This window comes from Ochotona curzoniae, unplaced genomic scaffold, assembly GCF_017591425.1.
Source record: "Ochotona curzoniae isolate NIBS_2020 unplaced genomic scaffold, NIBS_Ocur_1.0 contig_66, whole genome shotgun sequence".
NCBI classification, from domain to species: domain Eukaryota; kingdom Metazoa; phylum Chordata; class Mammalia; order Lagomorpha; family Ochotonidae; genus Ochotona; species Ochotona curzoniae.
The window spans coordinates 23927234-23949030 of NW_024466512.1; the positions used below are offsets into that span (position 1 = coordinate 23927234).

Sequence of the window (21797 nt, forward strand, 5' to 3'; positions counted from 1 at the left end):
AATAGAGTAGCATGATGAGAGTAGAGATCTGTGTTCTTCTAGTGATCCTGCTGGATGGTCAGAGAAATCCCGCCTAGTCCTGAAATTCTAGACTTATCCTACAGGGGTTATTCTGTTTCACAGAGCGCATGCTCAGGGTGAAAGGTCAGGCTCCTCTCATTAATTTATAGGATTTCAGGGCTACTTTTTCCTAAGTTCTCCAGTTCTACCTCACTTAACAGAAGGACGAATGTTGGAGCAAGCAAGAGGAAATATGGAGAAAACCCTGGACCCTTTTCTTGTGCCCTGGTGCAGTGCTGTTTGTACAGAAAGGCTGATGCATAGGTGTAAGCAAACCCAAATTGGAGACAGTAAATATTCCTGACATTTTCTTCCATTTACCTATTTCTACCCCAGCCCCTCTCTGCTCCCTCACAAGTTCTTAAGTTATTAGGCTTCTAAACCCAGCACAGGGGATTGCCTGACACCCAATAGCACTCTCTCCATATTGCTGAAAAATTCCTATAGGTTAGAATGCTAAGTAATTATTCTAGCACTAGGGCTGCATGTCTCCAGGATTCTAGCTAAATCACAAATGTTAAACCCAACTAGTACAGTTGCTTTTGCCTATAGACTAAAGATACCCTTTGCAAAATATGTATGAAAATTGGAGGTGAGAAGGAGTAGAGAGGGAAGTCTCATTATGAAATCATTAAAGATTTTTGTTTGTTGGCTTATACATTTACATAAAGAAATAAAATATAAAAATACTTAAGTAAGCATTATGTGACAAGCATTATGTCACACACAAATAAATATTTATTGACCATCAGGCACTCAGGAAGAGACTAGTAGTATGAAAATGGATAAATAAACAATAGAATACTGTAAGGACTGCTTTAGAGTAAATTAACAGGAGAGGCCACTTGGACAAGGTGACATGTATGCCAAGAACCCAATGACAGATTTTCATCTTCCAGCTTTTGCACAACTTTCCAGTGTAAGAGGCCTAACAGTCCTAACACAGGTGCAAACTTAGTGTATTTGAGAAAACATAGGAATATCAGACTGAGGTATGGTAGGAAAGGGCTTACCTGTTAAAAACAAGACAGGTAGGGCTCAGAGCACACAGCTCTGATTTATAAGCTAAAAGATATTTGAGTTTTATTTTAAGAAGTATTAAAAGCTACTCGAGGGCTTTAATCAGAAAACTAATTTGGTGTAACAATTTTTAAAAGATTATCCTGGAATAATTAATACCATCAAATCTTAGATTTTTATATTATGCAGATAATAATGTACAGGTCACTTTCTTGAAGTATATGAACAATGTTTTAAATACTATGTTGTCCTTCCCTCTGGCCTTCCTTTTTTTTTTTTCTTCTTTGCTTTGTTCCTTCCTTTACTCATTCAAATTTCATTCATTCTTCTTGACCACATACTATGAGCTGATTGCTGTTCCTGGCATTGGGCCACTGTGGTGAACCAAACAATAAGTTTCCTGAACTCTCAGTGTTTATACTGTAGTAAAGTGTACTGAGAAATGGAAAATAAATAAACATATGAGTAAGATAATTGCTCTTTCACATGGTTGCTCTGAAAAAAAAACCTGATGAGATGATGCAACTACTTTACTCATCTTGCTGACAAGAAGCTATACTATATGAAGTTATTAAGTGATTTGTGCAAGGTCAGACAGAAAGAGTTGGAAGTCTCAGAGTATTTAAGTTCTACATCCCAGTTTCTTTTCATACTTTTTCTTACAATACTCTCCTGGGTTTATTCTTTGTGATCTTAATGCCAATTTTGCCTTAGAGTTGAATCTGGAGATTAAAACAGGCATACTAGAGAAAAAGCAAACATAGGGCAGTGAAATACATTCTCCGGATGACAAGAAGGGCTTCATTTCCAGAATTGGATAAACTTAGGTTCTAATTGTGACCTATAGATCTGAGTCCTCGTAACTACGTCTCCGCAAATGAGAGTTCTACTAATGCAAACACATGACACAGAAGACCTCGCTGCATATGTGGTGACAGTAACACTGTTAAAAGTTCACTGGGAGCTAAGGCAAGATCCATGGACTTAGCACAAAGACTCGAATGATCTGGGCAGCAGTATTTTTGGAAGCACCATACATAAGCCATATGTAAAAGCACTTTAAAAGGTAGCAGTCTTTCTTTTTATCTTTTTTTTCACACTAATAAATTCTGTACCTTGTGAGTAGAAAACTTGGAAGCTGGTAAAGTATGTCCCAGGTCTTTCCTGGAAAGAGATTCTAAGGCTAGACCAGGGCACCAACCTGACAGACATTACCAGGAGGCACCTGGAATGTGTAATGAAGTCAGGCCTGGAAATCAAATTGGTTGCCACTTGAGAGAGTTGTGCAAAAGATGAACAAACACTGCCAATAAAATCTTGCGTATTTTACATCATGATTAACTCTTCAAGGGGGTCTTGTTAAGAGTTAAGGGAATTAGTGAATTGTGTTTTGGTTGGTTTCCAGAAAAAAAAATAATCAGTGTTTTCTATTGCAATTCCTTCATATCCACTTCAGTGATTTTCAAGAAAGAATCTTAACTTAAAAATACTGTCTTTTGTTTGTTTGTTTTGTTCCCTTAGACATATTCAGAAAAAGTGAGAATTTTAGCCTTATGGTTTTTCAACCTGTATCCTATTTTTACCTTTCCCCTGGGGTGCATTCCACTTTGATCCCAGCTTGTGGCATTTGAGCCCAACTCTGAAAGTACCATTCGAGTAGTACCAGTATATACTGAGAGAATGTGAGACTCACTTTTTATATTGAGATTTGTTCATTTATTTAAAACCTGAAGAGAAAGAGTGTGAGAGAGAGAAGAGGAGAGAGGAGGAGGGGAGGAAGGAGAGGGGAGGGGAGGGGAACAGGAAGGGAGGGGAAAGGAGGGGAGGGGAGAGAAGGGGAGGGGAGGGGAGAGAAGGGGAGGGGAGGGGAGAGGAGGATATAGGAGGGGAGGGGAGGGGAATGCAAGATCTTCCATCCACTGATTCAAGGAGCCAGGAGCTTCCTCTGCGTCTCCATCTTCTGCTGTTTTGCCCAGGCCATTAGCAATAAGCTGGATAGAAGGTGAAGTAGTTGGACACCGACTGGCACCATAGGGGGTGCCAGCACTGTAGCTGCTTTACCTGCTCTGCCACAGCACAAAGTAGGCTCATTTTAAAAGAAACATTCTTAGAAATATCATTTTTATCTACATCCCATGTTCTTCATGGGTATTCTTGAAAAGCGTCATCTTTCCTTCTGTTGGGATATTTCCCTTCTCCTGGGATGAGAACACTTAGTTAAGCCATGGTTCATTGCTCCACTCTCAGGCTTTTTTCTTGACCTGCCCCCCCTTTGGAAAAGAAGGGATGTGTGACTCTACAGCCAGTCAGTCACAGGCTCCCTTGGGAGCAGGCAATGTTTGTACAGAATAGATGTGCACATTTGGTGGACATAGTCCAGACCCCACCAGCCATGGGCATTTCTCCTCAGAGAGGGTTTTGGAATTCAACATGATGCTTTTTTTAAGAGCGTGATTTACAGAGCTTTCAGGGAAAGGCATGGTGACTCACTAGTCATCATCTTAACTCCCACACCAGGCTAGCAAAAATCAGGCTTCACACAAATACGATTCAATTCATGCAGCATCGTCACCTCAAATGCCTCTGGCCCTTGCCCAGCATCTTGCAAATATGCATGGAAATAAGATGGTGCAGAGCTGATGCTCTGAAGTATATTTGTGGAGTCACATTTCAGTGCCCTCTATTTAGAAGAAAAATTGAAATTAAGATTGAAATACTCTTTCTGAACAGGATATAATGGTGCAAATGTCACTAGCCTTTCTTTTGCCTACTACCCCTACCAGATATTAACAGCCATTCAGTTAAAGCTCAATGCACACTTATTGAGCACTGCTGTATACATTGTTCTGGAATTTGGTCATGGATACAATGCAGTTTACTAAGCTGTAGTGAGATTGAACTCGTGGTCTCAATTCCCATAGAAACATGATTTGCACCTAGGTATCACTATTTAGATGTCACTTGAATGTTTTGACTTGTACTGGTACCTGTTTAGTTCAGTTGATTAGTATAAGATCCCAGGATAATATCCTGATTGTTTCTTCCTTGTTTCCCTTTAAAATGTTACACTTATACACTATGGCCATTGTGTATAGACACAGGTTCAATTTTCATGGGTGGGGACCGTTTCTTCTTCCAGTGTGATTTGAGTGTTCACAGTGTCATTCATGGACCATACAAGTTTATCAACCTAAAAGTTAGCCTGCTACAAAATTACTGAATTTTCAATCTCCACTGCAGTTGCTTTGTCAGGACCACACCAAATGATTTTACCAATCCTGGAAATCTTTCCTTTTCCTAGGGAAGAATCCTCTCCCACCCAGTTACAAATCCTATATGTCCCGTTGAAATAGAATGATGCACGAACACCATCTAATTAGGAAGTGTCCCTGAGAGCAGCAGGAACGTAGGACTCCTACGACATTCATGGTCTATATTGCTAGCTCTGCCCTTAATTAGATGGAAAATTAATGCCTCTTAATTAATTAGATGTATATCCTTAGGTTTCATTTTCTCATCATTTAAGTTAGGATAACAATTGCTCCTTTAATTTGAAAGTTGTTATTAACTGTTCTTGAGAAAATTAGGTATATGAATAGGATCCCGACTTTATAACTATGTCTGCATCTATATCATCTAGATCTATATATAATCACTAGACAAGATGTAATCTAAATCTCAGGATCATTGCCTTTGAAACATGAAAAATGGGCCATCTTTAATCAAAATATTTATTTTTATTAGAGACAAAAAGAGAAAGACATACCATCAGATATTGCCCATATTCTGGTTCATTCCTCAAGTGAATGCAGCAGTTGGCGTGCAACTGGACCAGACCAAAGTTAGGAACCTGGAACTCAATCTGGATCTCTCACATGGGTGCCAAAGACCCAGTTATTTGAGCCTTCATCTGTGCATTCGCAAGAAGCTAAAATTCAGAACAGAGCCAAAACTCAAGCCTAGGTATGCTGACAAGAGACATAGGCACCCCAAGTGGTGTATTAACAGTTGTACTGTGCACTCACCCTAAAAGTAATTTTTTAAGGAAAAAAAAATCTTGAATGAATTAAATGGTATAAAGAGCTCAGCAAATGTGATCTCAGTGGTAATAACTTATAAATCATACTTTATCTATTGTAAATACTTACTATGCCCAAGCAGTATGCTAGAAGCTTGTGTCCTTATCCCCTAAGACAGTGGGGAGGATCTTCTGAAGGCAACAGCATATGTAAAAGTTCAGAGGCATTAATTTTCCAGGGAGTCATGGTGGATGAATTATGAAAAATCATTTCAGTAAGCTTTTTCCATTGCTGTCCAGAGGCCACACATGGTGTGTGAAAATTAAAGAGTTTCAAAGCTGTAGACCTGGGGGCAGTAGGAAGCAAGGAGTAACAAAACCCAGGCAAACTAGCCTATGACCTGTTTCTTAGTATAGTCTTTTTTCTTTCCCGTGGGAGCCATCAGGAAGATGAAAGAAGCAGAGTGTACCTGTTTAGAGGTAGCTGTGATGTGAAACTCAATCTTCTCATTAGGGGCCCTGTGAAGACTTCTCCATGTGCAGCCTTCCTTTGTGGGAACCTGCAGCTGCTGAGAGAAGGGCATCCTTGGCTGCAGGATCAATCACTGAGACTCACACTGGCTCCACTTCAGTGTCCCACATGCCTGGGCTGCATGCCCAGTGGACATGACTTGCTTCTTTTCTTCTATTTGCCTCTAACCCCCTGCTCCTCAGATCAGGACCCTGCTGTGCTCCAACTAGGAAGGATGCTCATTGCTTCTGCCTTCATCTTCTGATTTAATGCGTTTACCTTGACTGTCTTAATGTCCTTTCTTTCTTTCTTCCTTCCTTTCTCTTTCTGTTCTCTTTCTTTTTCTTTCTTTTGTTCTATCTTCTTTTTCCTTTTCCCTTTTCTCTTTTTCTCTTCCTTCCTCCCCTCTCATATCCCTCCCTCCTTTCTCTCTCCCCTCTTTCTTTCTTTCATTCTCTTTTTCTTTTCTTCTTCCTTCCTTCCTTCCTTCCTTCCTTCCTTCCTTTCTTCTTTCTTTCTTTTCTTTCTTTCTTTCTTTTCTTTCTTTCTTTCTTTCTTTCTTTCTTTCTTTCTTTCTTTCTTTCTTTCTTCCTTTCTTTCTTTCTTTCTCCTCCTTTTTCTCCTCCTTTTCTCTCTCTCTTCCTTCCTTCCCTTACTTTCTTTCTCCTGCACTTATCAACCTGAGCAATGTCTACAGGGTGTCAGCACCATACAGCAGTTCTAACAGCTCACTCAGATGGAAGTTGCCTAACAAGTAGAAAGAACTGGAGCTAACGTCAGAAGATGCCAGTTCAAATGCAGCACCACAAGTCTTTAGTCACACGAGTCTTCATTTCCTCCTCTATAACAAGGGCTAACTACTGGGGCTTGAGACCAGAAGTATTTGAAGTACTTCCAAAGCATGGCTTTGGAATCAAAGACTGATCTGTGCTTTAAAGTCAGCTAGATCGACCAGCTGTATGTCCTTGGATTCCCTACTAATCTTCAGTAGGCACCAATCTGTTCTCATAAAATGTAGTATCCATCTCATAAAATAAAGTGCCTATTTCAGAGATTTGGAAAGGATTAAATGAATTAATTAATGTATATGTCTCTTATATACATGGTTACTACTCTCAGTGGATGTTTATTGCTGTTATTATGAAGTTAACTTGTAAAATGTAAAATTGTGTAAATCACAGTAATAATTTCATTCAAAACTCGAATGTAGAAACAACATATATTTAGATTTTATATAGAGATCTAGAAATCAGTTCAAGTATTGATGCTTAAACTATGAAAGTTTTTTTGGTAGAAGTTGAATTATTGGAAAATTAAAGGAACAAAAAAAGGGAAGTTATGATTTTTGCAAGTGAGAGGAATTAATTGCAAGTGGTTAAAGACAAACTAGAAGTTATATTTTATTTAGCTTCAGAGAAGAGGCCGTCAGACTTCTCCCCATAAAGATGATCAGGCAGCACTCAGACTGCAACAGCAGCTCTTACACTTTCATTTGGTGTTTATAAATGGGAACCATGATGTGTTACCTTGGAGTGCTAATGACAGCTCATTATGGGATTCACTGCAACACAGTAATTGAAAAGCCCACTCTGCTATCACCCATTTATATTGTTCCCAGACTGTAATACTGAGAAATTACAGCTACAGCAAATTATTTGGCAACCTGGATAATTTCAGGGAAGAAGCAGTGAGAGCTTGCCTGTGCCTGAGCCCAGTATACCAGCCTTGCCGCCTGAGGTAAGGAGGAGCAAGTTCCGCTCCGGAATGAGTCATGTTCCTCTCCTAACATGACTTCACCAAAACTCTTCAACTCACCAAAAACTCTTTAAAAAATACATTAAAAATATTCAGATGAGAATGAAAATGAAGGAGAGAGGAAGAGATGAATGGATGGATGGAAGGAAGGAAGAAAGGAATATATAACTCAGTTATATAATTGTCTCTGTTTAAATAAGAGCAGTCATGTTTTAATAAGTAGAAATAGAATAAATAATCATAGGTTCTTTCTTAAATTTTTAAAAGATTTATTTATTTTTCTTGGAGAGTCAGATTTACAGAGGAGCTTTACTTCCCAGTGACCAAAACAGCCAGAGCTGAGCCCATCTGAAGCCAGGGGCCAGGAGCTTCTTTCAGGTCTCCCAAGCAGCTGCAGGGTCCCAAGGCTCCTCGACTGCTTTCCCAGGCCACAAGCAGGGAGCCGGATGGGAATCGGGGCTGCCGGGGTTAGAACCGGCACACATATGAGATCCCAATGGATGCAAGGTGAGGTCTTTAGCCACTAGGCTACTGTGCCAGGCCTGCATTCTTTTAAAAATTCTTACTTAAAAACACTATACTGATTTTTTATTTAAAAATAAATCAGTGCTAAAAGTACTTTAATTACTTTCTGTTGTTACCAGCCTCCACTTACTTTATTTCTGATTTGGTTCTAAGTATTGAGAGGTTTAAATAAAACACACAAAAAGGTTGAAATGCTTATTTATTCACCCATTCATTTAGAAGGAGGGGTAGGAGGAGACAGAGATATTCCATTTGCTGGCTGATTCCCAAATGGCCACAACTTGTAGGTCTGGATTGAGCCAAAACCAGAAGCCTGGAACTGCAAATATTTGAGCCATCTTCTGTGTTCCCCGACACGTTAGCAGGGAGCCCGATCAGAAGTGGGGCAGCTGGAACTCAAGCTGGTATTCTGGGATGGGATGCCTTAACTCACACTGCAACGATACTAGCCACCATTTTTTCTTAATCTAAAGTTGGCTGGAGAAGACCTGCCAAGCCAGCTGGCCTGTAGAGTTGTTACTGCTTTTTCAGTCTTGAAAGAGAGTCCAATGTTCAACGAGTGCTCAGAACCCCTAGGCTTCAAGCGCCCATTTACTGTGATCAGATTGGAAATTACCCTTTCTTCTACTCCTCTAGGCTTCAATTACTGAGTTTTTAACAAAATATTTTGGCCTATCATTTACCCGTTTGACAGATGTAAATGAAGTGTTTGACATTTATAGTCTGAGAACACAGGGGTTCTCAGGAGAAAGACAAAATTTCTGCCTTCGTTGTAGTTATAGCCTGGAAGAGGAGACCAAAAATAGATGAGTAAACTGACAATTAATCATGAATTCAGGATGTTGTATAGGAAGAAACTGGGTGGCTAAGTTGAATCATGTTGACAGGCGTCTTCCTAGACAGCATAGCCAAGAGGTTCTCATGAGAAGCTGCCCTTTACAGCCTGGAGGAGGAACAGAGTATTCTATCAGAGCGTCCAGCCTACGTCAGAGGCCAACCAGTGTCCCTGAGAGGATCTAGAGTAAGGCTCAGGCCACCCACAGCCAGGAACACGGCTTGGTACAGGTTCACTCAAGTTTCCTGAAGTTCAAGTCACAAAAATCACGCCAGTGCATTCATAGTATTTTATTTTTATTTTTAAGTTTTATTTGACTGCCTGGTGTGGTAGCCTAGTGGCTAAATCCTTGGCTTGCTATTGCTTTGATCTCATATGGATGCTATTTAACATTCTGGCTGCTGCGTTTCTCATCCAGCTCCCTGCTTCTTGCCTGGGAAAGCAGTGGAGGACGGCCCAAAGCCTTGGGTCCCTGCACCCACTGGGAGACCCGAAAGAAGCTCCTGGCTCCTGGCTTTAGTTGGGCTCAGCTATGGCTGCCGCCTTTGGGGAGTAAAACAGCAGATGGAAGATCTTTCTCCTTGTTTCTGTAAATCTGACTTTCCAATAAAAAAAAAAAAGTAAGTCTTAAAAAAAAAAAATGAAGTAGGCTGGGCCTGGAGCAGAAGCCTATCGGCTTAAGTCCTCGCATTGCATGTGCCAGGATCCCAAATGGGTGCCGATTTATGTCCCAGCAGCCCCACTTCCCAACCCAGCGGCCCAGCTTCCCATCCAGCTCCATGCTTGTGGCCTGGGAAGGCAGTCAAGGACAGCCCAAAATCTTGGGATGCTGCGCCTCCGTGGAAGACCTGGAAGAGGGTCAGGGCTCCTGGCTTCGGATTGCATAGCTCTGGCCATTGCAGCCACTTGGGGAGTGAATCAGCAGACAGAAGATCCTCCTGTCTGTCTCTCCTCCTCTCTGTATTTCTGCTTTTCCAATAAAAATAAATAAATATTTTTTTTAAATATTGGAATATTTATTGGAAAGTCAGATACACAGAGAGGAGGAGAGACAGAGAGGAAACTCTTCCGTCCGATGATTCACTCCCCAAGTGAGTGCAACGGCCAATGCTATGCCGATCCAAAGCCAGGAGCCAGGAACTTCTTCCGGGTCTCCCACACGGGTGCAGGGTCCCAAGGCTTTGGGCCATCCTCGACTGCTTTCCCAGGACACAAGCAGGGAGCTGGATGGGAAATGGGGCTGCCGAGATTAGAACTGGCGCCCATATGGGATCCTGGCACGTTCAAGGCAAGGACTTTAGCCACTAGGCCTTAAATAAATATTTTTAAAAATATAATTAAAGTGACAAAAGAATGTGGTAGAGCTGCCTCTTCTTGTGTTTGCCATCTATTTTGACTGACAAAACACAAAACACTGTGGACAGTTTACAAGTGATAGATGAGAATATTTTATTCTTGCAAGATTCCCAGAGCTTAACCTAAGTTGTTCCTTACATGAGAAGTACTGAACAAATATTAGAAAGTGAAATTTTTGTTGTAGGGTTTTAAGTGGCTATTGTGTACAGAGGTGGTATATCGTGGTGCTTATGAGTCAGACTCAAGTGAGATGGATCTGGATGTGATTCTCAGATTTGTTATCTTTCTACTGTGTTACATTTGGCAGATTTTGCATTTTCTTCTATCATCTGTATACTTAGGTTACTAATCATCTTCACTCCATGTGCCTGACAACAACTATGTAATAATATTACCAATATTAAATTTCTACATAGGTGAGAAGTATTACTTTGAATTGGGTGAAATTTTAATGTTATAGGAAACAGGAGATTACCTAGGAAAAGGCCATCCTAAGTGGTACTATACAGTGTTTCTTACAGATTATCAGTAACAAAAGATTTTAGTTTCAACAATGTCAGTTTGCACATAGAGTCAATTTCAGAATTTTCAAAATCTTTCACATCTCATTTCATACTCCCCAATCTCATAGAATGATAGTTTTAATTCTTTAGATTCTTTGACTTTATTCATTGTGACCTGCAGTAAGTTTCTATGGCTTGTATATTAATGCATCTCACCTTCCCAGAGTCCCAATAAGGCAGGTAGGATAGATACAGCCACCCTGGAGCTATCTCAACAGGTTAAGCTGTTGCCTGAGAGCCTGGCATCCCTGCTGAGCACTGGTTTAAATCTCAACTTCACCACTTCCAGACTAGCTCCTTTCTAACATGCTTAGGAAAACAGCAGAAGATGGCTCAAGTTATTGGGTCCCTGCACCCACATGGGAGACTTTAATGGAGTTCTAGGATCCTGGCTTTGGCCTGGCGGGGCTCTGTCTGTTGGGACCGTTTAGAGAGTAAATCAGCAGATAGAGGATGTCTTTCTCTCTCTCTCTCTCTTTCTCTCTCTCTCTCTCTCTCTCTCTCTCTCTCTCTCTCTCTCTGTGTCATACACATCCAAGATATAAAACCTAGGACGTAACAGTGTCTGATTTGTAGACTTACATTTTTATTGAATAAAGAAGAAAAGAAATAATAAATTTCAAGATTTTTGTTTATAAAAATGAAACAAATCTCATGTTTAGTTTTAAGAGCCTAATGACACTTCCCACATTGTCCTCTTCCTGTTTGCTTCTTTTCACCCTTCTTCCTTTATTCTCATTTTTCTTTTATTTTTCAAAATTTTTATTTAATTAAATGTTTTTTAAATTATTCATTTATTTTATTATTTTATGATACATTTCCATAGGCTCCAGATTTCCCTTCCCTGCTCCCCAAGTCCCTGTTCCTCTATTGATATCCCCCATGTAATTACAATAGTATAGTCCTTCCCAATCAGTCGTAAATCCCTTATTCTGCTATTTAAGTGTATCCAGACATTGTAGGCATGGACAATGGCAGAGAGTCCAGCATCCTGTTTTTAAGATACATTCAACAGTTTCATTGGGAGTCCATCTTTGATTTATAAGTAGAGATGCACACTGTACTATATCTTCACATCTGTATGTGATAATCTCTACTTCACAGTTACTATATATCCCCTTTTAAAGATTTATTTTTATTTGAAAGGCAGATTTTACAGAGAGAAGAAGAGACAGAGAGAGAGGTCTTCCATCCACTGGTTCACTCCCCAAATGAGTGCAAGACCAGAGCTGAGCCCATCCAAAGTCAGGAGCCAGGTGCTTCTTCTGGGTCTCCAACGTGGGTGCAGGGTCAAAGGACTTGAAAGGCATTTTCTACTGCTTTCCCAACCCATAAGTAGGGAGCATGGTTGGAAGTGGAACAGTTGGGACATGAACCAGTGACCACATGGATGCTGCTGCCACAGACAAAGAAGTAGTTTGCTATGCCACTGCGCCAGCCCCAATTTTTTCTTTTAAATTTTACAGTTATAAACCTCCACTTTTCTTTATAATTAGCAGCAGATTAGTTTCATAGCTCATATCTATTATACTAACAGAGCATTATAGAGTGTTTATCTGTGTTATACCAGCTATGTTGCCCCACTGTCGTATGTGTGCATGTATACATGTATAGCCTCTTAAAAGTGGGAAATTTTTAATATCTTCTTCCATTAAATGTAAGCAATGCAAAGATCATCCTTAATGTATAACCATCTAATAATGATTGGCAGATCCAGAAACTGTTAAATCATTTTAGAGGGCTATCCCAGAGCATTTTGCTTCTTGCAGGAAGTTCCACAGGTGATTTCAAACGACAGAAGATCCTTAGCATCTCTTCACCTTCCTGGGAAATAAGGAAAACATGCACTGACATTGAGGACTTTCCCATGAATGTGAAAGTGTTGGCAATGCCCAAGACAACACACAAGTAGCATCAGTCTGAACATTGGACTTAGTAATAGTTGTAATGTTGGAACAGCTGGGACTACAGTAGTAAAACTGAATTCAGTTGGGAATAATCCACTCTAAATCTATAGTTGCTGTCCCCCTGGGCATTCAGGGATGTAGGTTGAAATATTGCATCCATTAACTATCCCTGCTGCTTTTTAGTGCTTATGAAGGAGGCTGTGAGCTCCTTTCCTCCTCTTGTGTTCTCCTGAGACAAAATAGGAAAAGTATGGTGGGAGTGACTTACATGTCTCCATACATGTGACTGTCCCACAAGATTTCCCACTACTTCTGTATGTGTGATGTGACCACCAAGGCTCCAAGTTTTAGGACTACTCTAGCAATAGATTAGACTGCACAGTCCTAGTCAACAGTCTGGCTCCTATAGTTTCAGTCTCCAAGCCAACCCTGGTAGATAAAAAAAATCTATAAATTCACCCAGCACCAGCACCAAGCCACCCACTATGACCCAAGACTTTGGGTCCCCGCACTCCAGCAACAGGTTGTCATAACTGACCTTGGACAAGAGGCTGACCTCTGTACATATAGACTCCAGCCTGTCCAGAGTCCTGCTGATTCTTGTGACCCCACTTCAGACGAGCCCCTGCAGCACCAAGCTCTATCAAACCATGGACTCCAGTGGGCCCAGCGTGCAGGCCTTCTTGAGTAGTCCCAGCATTATGATCAACACTATCAGATCTCAGACTCCAATGCCATTGTATAAAAGTCACTAGTCCCCATGGACTCAGACTGTAGGTATGTACCACTGGACCCACATATGTAACCCAGAAACAAATTCATACATTTGCATACAATTGTTTTTTACAAAGATACCAAGAATACACAATGGAGAAAAACAATTTCTTCCATACATGTTGCTGGGAAAGCTGAATGAAATGAAATGAGGTGACACCTTTATTTTATACCATGTACAAAAATCAGCTCAAAGTAGTTTACAGTTTTAAATGTAAAACGTGAAACCACAAAACTACTAGAGACAATTTTGAGAGAAAGCTCTATGATATTGTTTCCAGCATGACATAGAATCACAAGCAACAGAAGCAATGGGACTGCGTTTAACTAAAAAACTTCCACAATATGTTAAGAGAAATAAGCTAAGCATTGAAAGACAAGTAGTACATAATCTCACTTACATGTTAAATCTGTAAATATTGAACCTATAGAAACAGAGTATAATAGCTGTAATGAGCAGCTCATGGGTTGAGAGTCAAAGAATATGAAATTTCAGTTAGATGGGAGGAATCTTTTTAAGAGATCTGTTGGAAGGAGGGTGATATAGGCAAGAAAGAAGGCAGGAAAATGATTGATACCATGTGCTTATTTTATTGTATAAAAATCACTGAATATATTTTTAAAAAAGAAAAAATAAGACATTGTATAACATTGAGAAAAGAGTTAGCAAGGTTCTTGAAAACCAATAAGAAAATGGATTGTAAGTGTTCTCAACACACAAACAGAAATATATGTGTGAGGTCATTCATATGTCAAGTAGCTTTATTTATATTTAAACATTCTACAATATATATACATTTCAAGGTATCATGTTTTATATGATATATTATATATATATTTCAATTAAAAATTCGAATGAGTCAACAAGAATTTATACAGATATTTGTGGAAGACCTTCAAAAAGACTACAACAAAGTCTCACAGATATAAGGTGCCTGAATATTCAGTTGTCATAAAAATCTTAGCTCAAACATGTCATAATCATCTTTATCTTCTGAGCTACTGTGACGAAGAGACAGCCTATTATATGCCATATAAAAACTAGATCATTTCGTATTATTTATTTTTTTATTTTTTAAACTTTCACAAGGTCACATCTCTTCTTGGCCGGAGGCCAAGGAGATATTATATGTATATTTTTAACTATTTATTTTTATTGAAAAATCATATTTACAAATAGGAGACAGAGAAAGATCTTCCATTGGCTGGTTCACTACCCTAAAGGCCAAAAGGGCCAGAGCTGAACCGATCTAAAGCCAGGAGCCAGGATCTTCTTCCAGGACTTCCACATAAAGTCCTAAGTCACTCTCTACTGCTTTCACAGGCCACAAATAAGGAGCTGGTTGGGAAGTGAAGCAGCCCAGACACAAACCAGCACCCATTTGAGATTCTGGCAGTTTCAAGGAGAAGATTTAACCACTAAGCCATCATGCTGGGCCCATCATATTGCCTTTTTCAAACCCTTATGACAACAAGAATCCAATCTACTGTTGAGAAAATGAAGGCCCAGGGAATATAGATAATTTGCCCAGATATCATTTATAGCCTATCTAATCTGCACATCTTGTTCATCTCTAAGCCCTCCAAAATTTATCTCACTAATATATTTCCAAGCGACATCTTCCATTGCAGCTACCTCTAGTCTCTGTCACTATAGAGTCTCATTAACTTTTGTCTGTATCATCACAGAAGCTTCATTAAAGATTTCTCAGTTTGTAGCTTCTGACACTTCAAATCTGTCTTCCGCATTGTCAAAGGAGTGATCAGAGAAATGATTATGTCTTCCCTGTTCTTAAGAAAAAAAAAATACTGTTGATTCCAGTTTTCCTAATTGAACTCCTAATTGTTAGAGTCAGGGCTAAAGCCCCCGGACATCAGGGTGCAAGCTAGTCAACCCCCAGAGAATGACAAAGAGTCTCGCTGGTAATGCAAACAGCAAACAGAGTTTATTGCACCAGCATGCTGGTGTCAGACCGCACTTGGGGCACACAGGCCAGCCAAGCGGGGCGGTCCGACCCCAAACAGCCCAAGACAGAAGCTTATATAGGCCCTTTTGGGCTGGGAAATACATCAAAAGTAACAACTTTAGACATGTTCATTTTTATGGCCTTCAGGCACAGGCAGCCTGTTCTGTTCCCATACCCATGATCTGTATGGCTCATTCCCATTCTCACACCCTTATCTTCCTCCTGTTCCTGGGACCGGAAAAGAACTGTGTCCTTGCCCCCCTCCCCTGCACCTGGGTTCACAAAGTTGCAGGACAGCAAAGAACAGTTTTATCACTAAAGTGGAATCCTCCCAAAGTCCAGGTGCCTCCTGGCCTAGCAAAGTAGCAGTTCTCTCTACACAAAGGAACCTCACACTGCCCAACAATAGCATTTTACCCACACTCTAACATAATCAGTCAGGGCTTTCCATAATCTGGATTTGTTTTGTCTTTCTCATCCTATTTCCAATTAACCACTGCCATAGCCTGTCTTAGAACTACCTTCTCAAGATTACCCCCAGCATACTCAGAACTTTGCTTTATGACCAACCATATTGTCACCTTCTCTAATGTCCCAAGTACCTATCTCTTAACCTAATTCCACCATAGCACTTTGACTAGATGTGTGCTTGTTCTTGCTATCCAGTGCTATTGTAAATATCCAAGTCAGTATCTACTTCTGGATAATGAGCAAATTAAAGAGAGAAAAGATTATAACTTACTGTGCCTAGTACATAATATATATATAGTGACAGATTTTTAAATTATGTCGGGTTGAACTGAAATTACTCAAGCTGGCATGGTAACCTAGCGGTATATTCCTCTGCCTGCAGTGCTGGCAATCCATATTGGTATCAGTTCATATCCTGCCTGCTCCACTTCCAATCCAGCTCTCTGCTTATGTCTTATGAAAGAGGCAGAGGATGGCCTAAGTCCTTGCTTCTTTACACCGATGTAGGAGACCTGGAAGGAGCTCCTGACTCTTGGCTTGATCATCTTAGCTCTGGTTGCTATGGCCATTTGTAGAGTGAACCAGTAGGTGGAAGATGTTTCCCACTGTCTCTTCCTCTCTCTCTCTCTAACTTTTTCAAGTAAAACAAACAAAACTTTAAAAATTTAAATGCATTTGAACTTTGAGCAAATTAGACATCAGAAGCCATGTCTACTCTGAGAAATAGTTACAGCTGCTGCCTAAAGGGATAGGGATCACAAATGTTTTAATCATTCCATACCGAAGATAATCACTGTTCAGTTTTATACCAATCATACAATGGACAAAATAACATCTCGGACTTCTTTTCCAAGTGTTGAGACAACATTAAAAAGCACCTGGCTGAAGTTCCATACCAACTCAAATAAGACTTAAGGGAAGATTTGAATGGTGAGAGAGAGGTAGCTTGCCAAATGAATTGTCTTAGAAACACCAGTGTAATGGCATATACAAATTAATCATAAACATATGGATTAAATTTCCCTAGAAAAGACATGTTTTGGCTCTCTCTGGACCATAAATGATTTAAAAATGATTATAGATATTTCCTGAGCCCAAAGCCCAAAAAGGAGCAGGTCTATACTTTTTTATGCAATAGATAAATTATCCAGGGGGTTTAGGGAAGTCAGAAATATGGACAGGAAGTAAGAAAATGAGATTTGGCTTGAAAGCATGCTCCAGGTACATCTGGGGCAAAATAATCAGAAACAGAGATTGTGTTTAAAGATAAACCCAATAAGGTTGCAGTGACTATAAGACATTTGAGGTGACAAGTCAGTAAGGCCCATGTGATAGAAGGCTGGCCATTTTTAGTCCCTAGCATGCAAGAGGAAAGTCCCTGGACTATGGGATATGAAGTGATAGCCATGGCCCACCGAATGTCAACAAGGTCTTCATGTTTGATAGAAAACTCTACCTGGTGTAAGAATGATTTAGCTAAAATTAGCAAAATCTTCCAGATAACTCAAGGAAACAAATGACCAAAATTACAACTGTGGTCTTTGAACAAAGATTCCCAAAGCAAGGTGAAGTGTTAGATCCAAAGCAGAAGCAATCAACCCTCAAGTTGGAGCAGGATACCTGGCTTCCCTAGGGAATGATACGATCTTTGAATCCATAAATACATTCAACCACAGAAGACCTTCTTGGAAGTGTTTTATGCTTTTCTGTCATTAGCAAACACTTTTTGAGATCAGATATCCATACATATAGGCCAAAATGAAGTTCAGTTATTAGAAGTGAGTTCTGACCATGGAAATTGGGCCATGTTAAGCAATATTTCATAAGTTATCTTGAACTAAAGATCAAATGCTCTAATATCAAGGCAATATGCCAAGTAAGTGCGAAGATGTTTTCTTCATGTCTGTTAACATGGTTGAAGGAAATAATCTGTTCTTTTCCACAAAGCAGAATGTCTTGATCTTATAATAATATCTGGATACGCAATGAGTTGTAATAAAAATAGTAATAACAACTGTCTTTTATATTCTGCAGCCTATTGTCATAAGGTCTTCCACATAAATTGTTTCACATTCTTCTCAATGTCTACCAGCAATATTACTATCTCATTTTTGCAACTAAAGAAACTGAAGCACAGAAATGATAGTTTGCTAGCTAGTGGCAGGATCAGACAGAGTCTGGTTCTTCTGACCCATAATTCAATATTCTTTGTAGATTTAAGTAACTTCTGAACATATAACTGCACAAGGAAGAATTATAGTATCTTGTTCACAATTCACACCCCTGTTGATTGGATTGATGGTACATCCTAAGCGCTTGATATATATTAACTCATTTAATGTTATCAGCAACACTATTAGGTAGATCTTATTATTTTCCTTATTTTAAAGGCAGGGAAACTGAAACATACAAGGATTAAGTGACTTTTTCACTAGCTAATAAGTGGAGGAGCTGGAATTAAAAACCAGTTAAGCTCCAGGACTACTCTAGCACTGTACTACTAACTTTGAAAACTATATCAACTTAAATATTGTTTCCATCGTGTGGGAAAAGCTGTATCACATTGAACTGGCATCCAACCTGGGTTTGTCTAAGGTACAGATTTTTTTAAACTAAGTATGTGCTTCTATAGCATATAAAGGTTCATATACCTGTGATATACCTATCTACAGAAGAGTACATTGAGGGTATCAGAGACACATAATTCTTTTCTTAGCCACAATTGTGACCTCTGAGACCTGAAGGAAAAAGAGAATTTCATAGTGAAAGACTAAGGAATATTATCTAAATAACATCATGGTTAAATGATATGATCTCCGGACACAGAAGCAGAAGTTCTGAATAACAGTATAGTTATTTCATCTTAATAGTAAATGGAAGGGAAATCTTTGAGCCTATGGGACTATATCATAAAAAAAAGTAAAAAATAATGAATGGAGAGAATGAAAGTTATCTTTTTTAAGACAAAAGGGAACTGGCTTTGGCTGGTGATGTTGAAACATGCAGGCATCTCTGCCTTATCCTTTTTTTTTTTTTTTTTTAATTCTTGCCTTGTACAGAAGTAGTGACCAAGGTACTTGGACCCAACCACTGACCTTCTCATGAAACTCATCTCTGTTTAAATCTGCCAGCTTAATGGAGACAACACAGGGAAAATGATGAACATCTGGATAGTTGAGTCACAGCTGGCAGAAGGCCTTTTCCTGACAAGCTGACTAAATTCTGTGGTAATTCCAAGAGGAGTTTGAGGCAAAGATGAGGATTCAAGGGAAACTAAGAGAATCATCCCAAGCATGGGTAAATGTAAAAGTGGAGACTCAGTGATGTGCAGTATTGTGAAGGAAGTATAGATAACTTACATAAACTTTAGCAGAATGCATTCTGGATGGTGAAGGAGCTGTGAATCATATATGATTATAGATTGAAAGTTCTAGAAACTGTAGGCTAAAGAAGGGCGAAGTAGAGGAAACATTTGGTACAGTGGTTAAGACACAGCATAGGACACTTTCTTTCAATACCAGAGTACCTCCTTCCCTTGCCAGTCATTTCACTTCTGACCTAGCTTCTTGCTAATGTACATCCCAGGTGGCAGCAGGGAATTGCTCAAGTACCTGGGTTCCTATCATCTATGTGTTGAGTGCTAGACTCAATTCCTGGGTTTGGCCTTTGTTGGCATTTGGGGCAGTGAATGAATTGATGGAGATTCTCTCTCTTTCTCCCTCTCTCTTTCAACTAAAAATAGTCTTTAAAAGATTTGTTTATTTATTTATGTGTAAATCAGAATTACAAAGAGAGAAAAAGGGATTCCAAATGCTGGTTCACTCTCCAAGTAGTCACAACAGCCAGAGCTGTGCCAGGCTGAAGCCAGGAACCAGGAATTCCACTTAGGTCTCCAGCACGGCTGGAAGGGACACAAACTCTTAGGGGCCATTTTCTACTGCTTTTGCCAGGCTATTAGCTAGGAGCTGGTTTGGAAAGGAACAGCCAGGACATGAGCTGGCACCTGAGCTGGCACCCGTATAGGGTGCCAGCATCTCAGGTGGCAGATTTACCCACTATACCAGCAGAGCAAACTACCAAGTGATATGAGTGTTGTTCTGACATCTGAAAAGTTGTCATGAAAAGAGTTTAGGTTTCTTACAGAGAATGTAGTTTTCTTGTGAGACAGAGGTCTGGTTGGACACTGGAAAGATTTTTAACTCCTTTCAAAAGGTGCTGTCCCACTGGAAAGATTTTTAACTCCTTTCAAAAGGTGCTGTCCCAGGACATAAAGGCTAAATTTGACCCCAGAGCTCATCATTTTGACTATTATGTTATTTTGATAGGGTGCCTTGAATTTACACTCTGTAGCTTATATTCAAACAAAAACTAAATAAAAACAGTAAAATATTATTTCCCTTGAGTCACTAACCCTGCTTTGGAATAACAAAACTATGACAACAAAAATAAATCAACTTTCTAATCAAAGGTGATTTACTCTTCTTTCTGATTTTTTTTTTTCAAACTTTGCAAATTTCCCTCTCTTTCTCCTTTTTTTTCCCCTTCCTGGATACCATGCAAGTGCAAAGAGAGGCTTACCCTGCAGGCTGGCCCTGAGAAAAAACCTCAGAGTTCAAGTATGATTGTCTGGTTACCCACTGACCCTCACTGAATCATCTCCCACTCCCAGTTCCTTGGCTCACCACCCTGTTACTTACTGAGGTGTAGTGGGTGCTTCCAGATGTTTTTGGCTTCATAATGGCACCTACTATTAACATCACCATTGTTCCATATTCAGGAACTTTGTTGTGCTGTCACCAGGATTCTCCCAGAGCACCAATTCCCCCAGGGAACACATAGGAGATGATAGACTTCCTCTAGCCGAGCAAACATCCCAACAGGTTGGGAGCACCGACTCAGACCTAGTCTTTGCAGAGTCATATCCTGCTGGTGTTTTGTGCCACTGTGGTTGCCCTAAGTGGATGGGTCAAATTTCTCCTCGAAGTTTTATAGAAAAAGTAGGACATGCTTGTGTGCCTCATCGAGTTCATCCTTCTCAGCCGAAGAACTAGCAGGAAGAGCACTGGGCTTCCTTTCTGTGAACCAGGTACTCCCTGCCTCTGATCTCATCCCCTTCAAACCTTCATTTCGTTATATCATACGTTTTTGCTGCATTAAAACTTGTAGTACAACTTTGTTTTGACCTCTCAGCTTTATTGTGTTAAGAAAAACTATGAATTCAAAGGAGTAAAACTTAATACCTGTTTCCCGAGACTTTACCTCACTAATTATTTTAGACCAATTTTAAACTCAGAGCTGAACACTGACCTTTTTGTTCTAACCTGCAGGAACTTGAACATTCATGATTCCATGTTTGAAGAGGTGAGGGGCAGTGAGATTTATAGACTAAAACTGAAAAATTTGGCTATTTCATGTATTTATTGGTTTCAGTGAACTGTTTTGCAAGTAAACAAATTTACTTGTGGCAGTTTTGGCACAGCAGGTAAAGCCACAGCCTACAATGCCCGCATCCCATAATGGAGTCCCAGTTCAAACTCTTCTGCTTCCAATCCAGCTTCCTGCTAATGCGCTTGGGAGGCAGGAGATGGTTAGCCAAGTACTTGGGATTCTGCCACCCATGTGGGAGACCTCAGTGGAATTCCTGGCATGCTGACTTCAGCCTGTCCTAGTTGTCACTGTCGCAAGGAATGAACCAGGAATGGAAGTGCTTGCGTGTGCGCTCTCTCTATCTCAATCTGTCTCTCTCTCTCTCTCAATCTCTCTCGTGTTTCTCTGCCTTTCAGATAAATAAACTTTTAAAACATTTAGCTTTGCTTCAACATCTGAAAATATTCTCATTACATTGAAAGTTTGCTTTCTTTACTGAGTAAGACCATCCAGAGCAGGTTAGCATAGGCTTTTACCCAAAACTGCCAGTTGAAGAAAGGTTCCATAGAAACCTTCCAGCTTGAGGGAGCAGGGCAGAAGCTCCTACCGGACTTCAGAAGGGAGGTTAGCTGGAGGTCAGCAAGTTTCGGGAATAGTTGGATCAGGAC

General features: G+C 40.0%; 1 protein-coding gene across 3 annotated transcripts in view; it reads left to right on the top strand.

Annotated features, from left to right (window-relative positions):
• Positions 1-21797, top strand: part of HPSE2 (heparanase 2 (inactive)) — a 474845-nt gene that overhangs the window by 350689 nt on the left and 102359 nt on the right. The window lies entirely within an intron of this gene.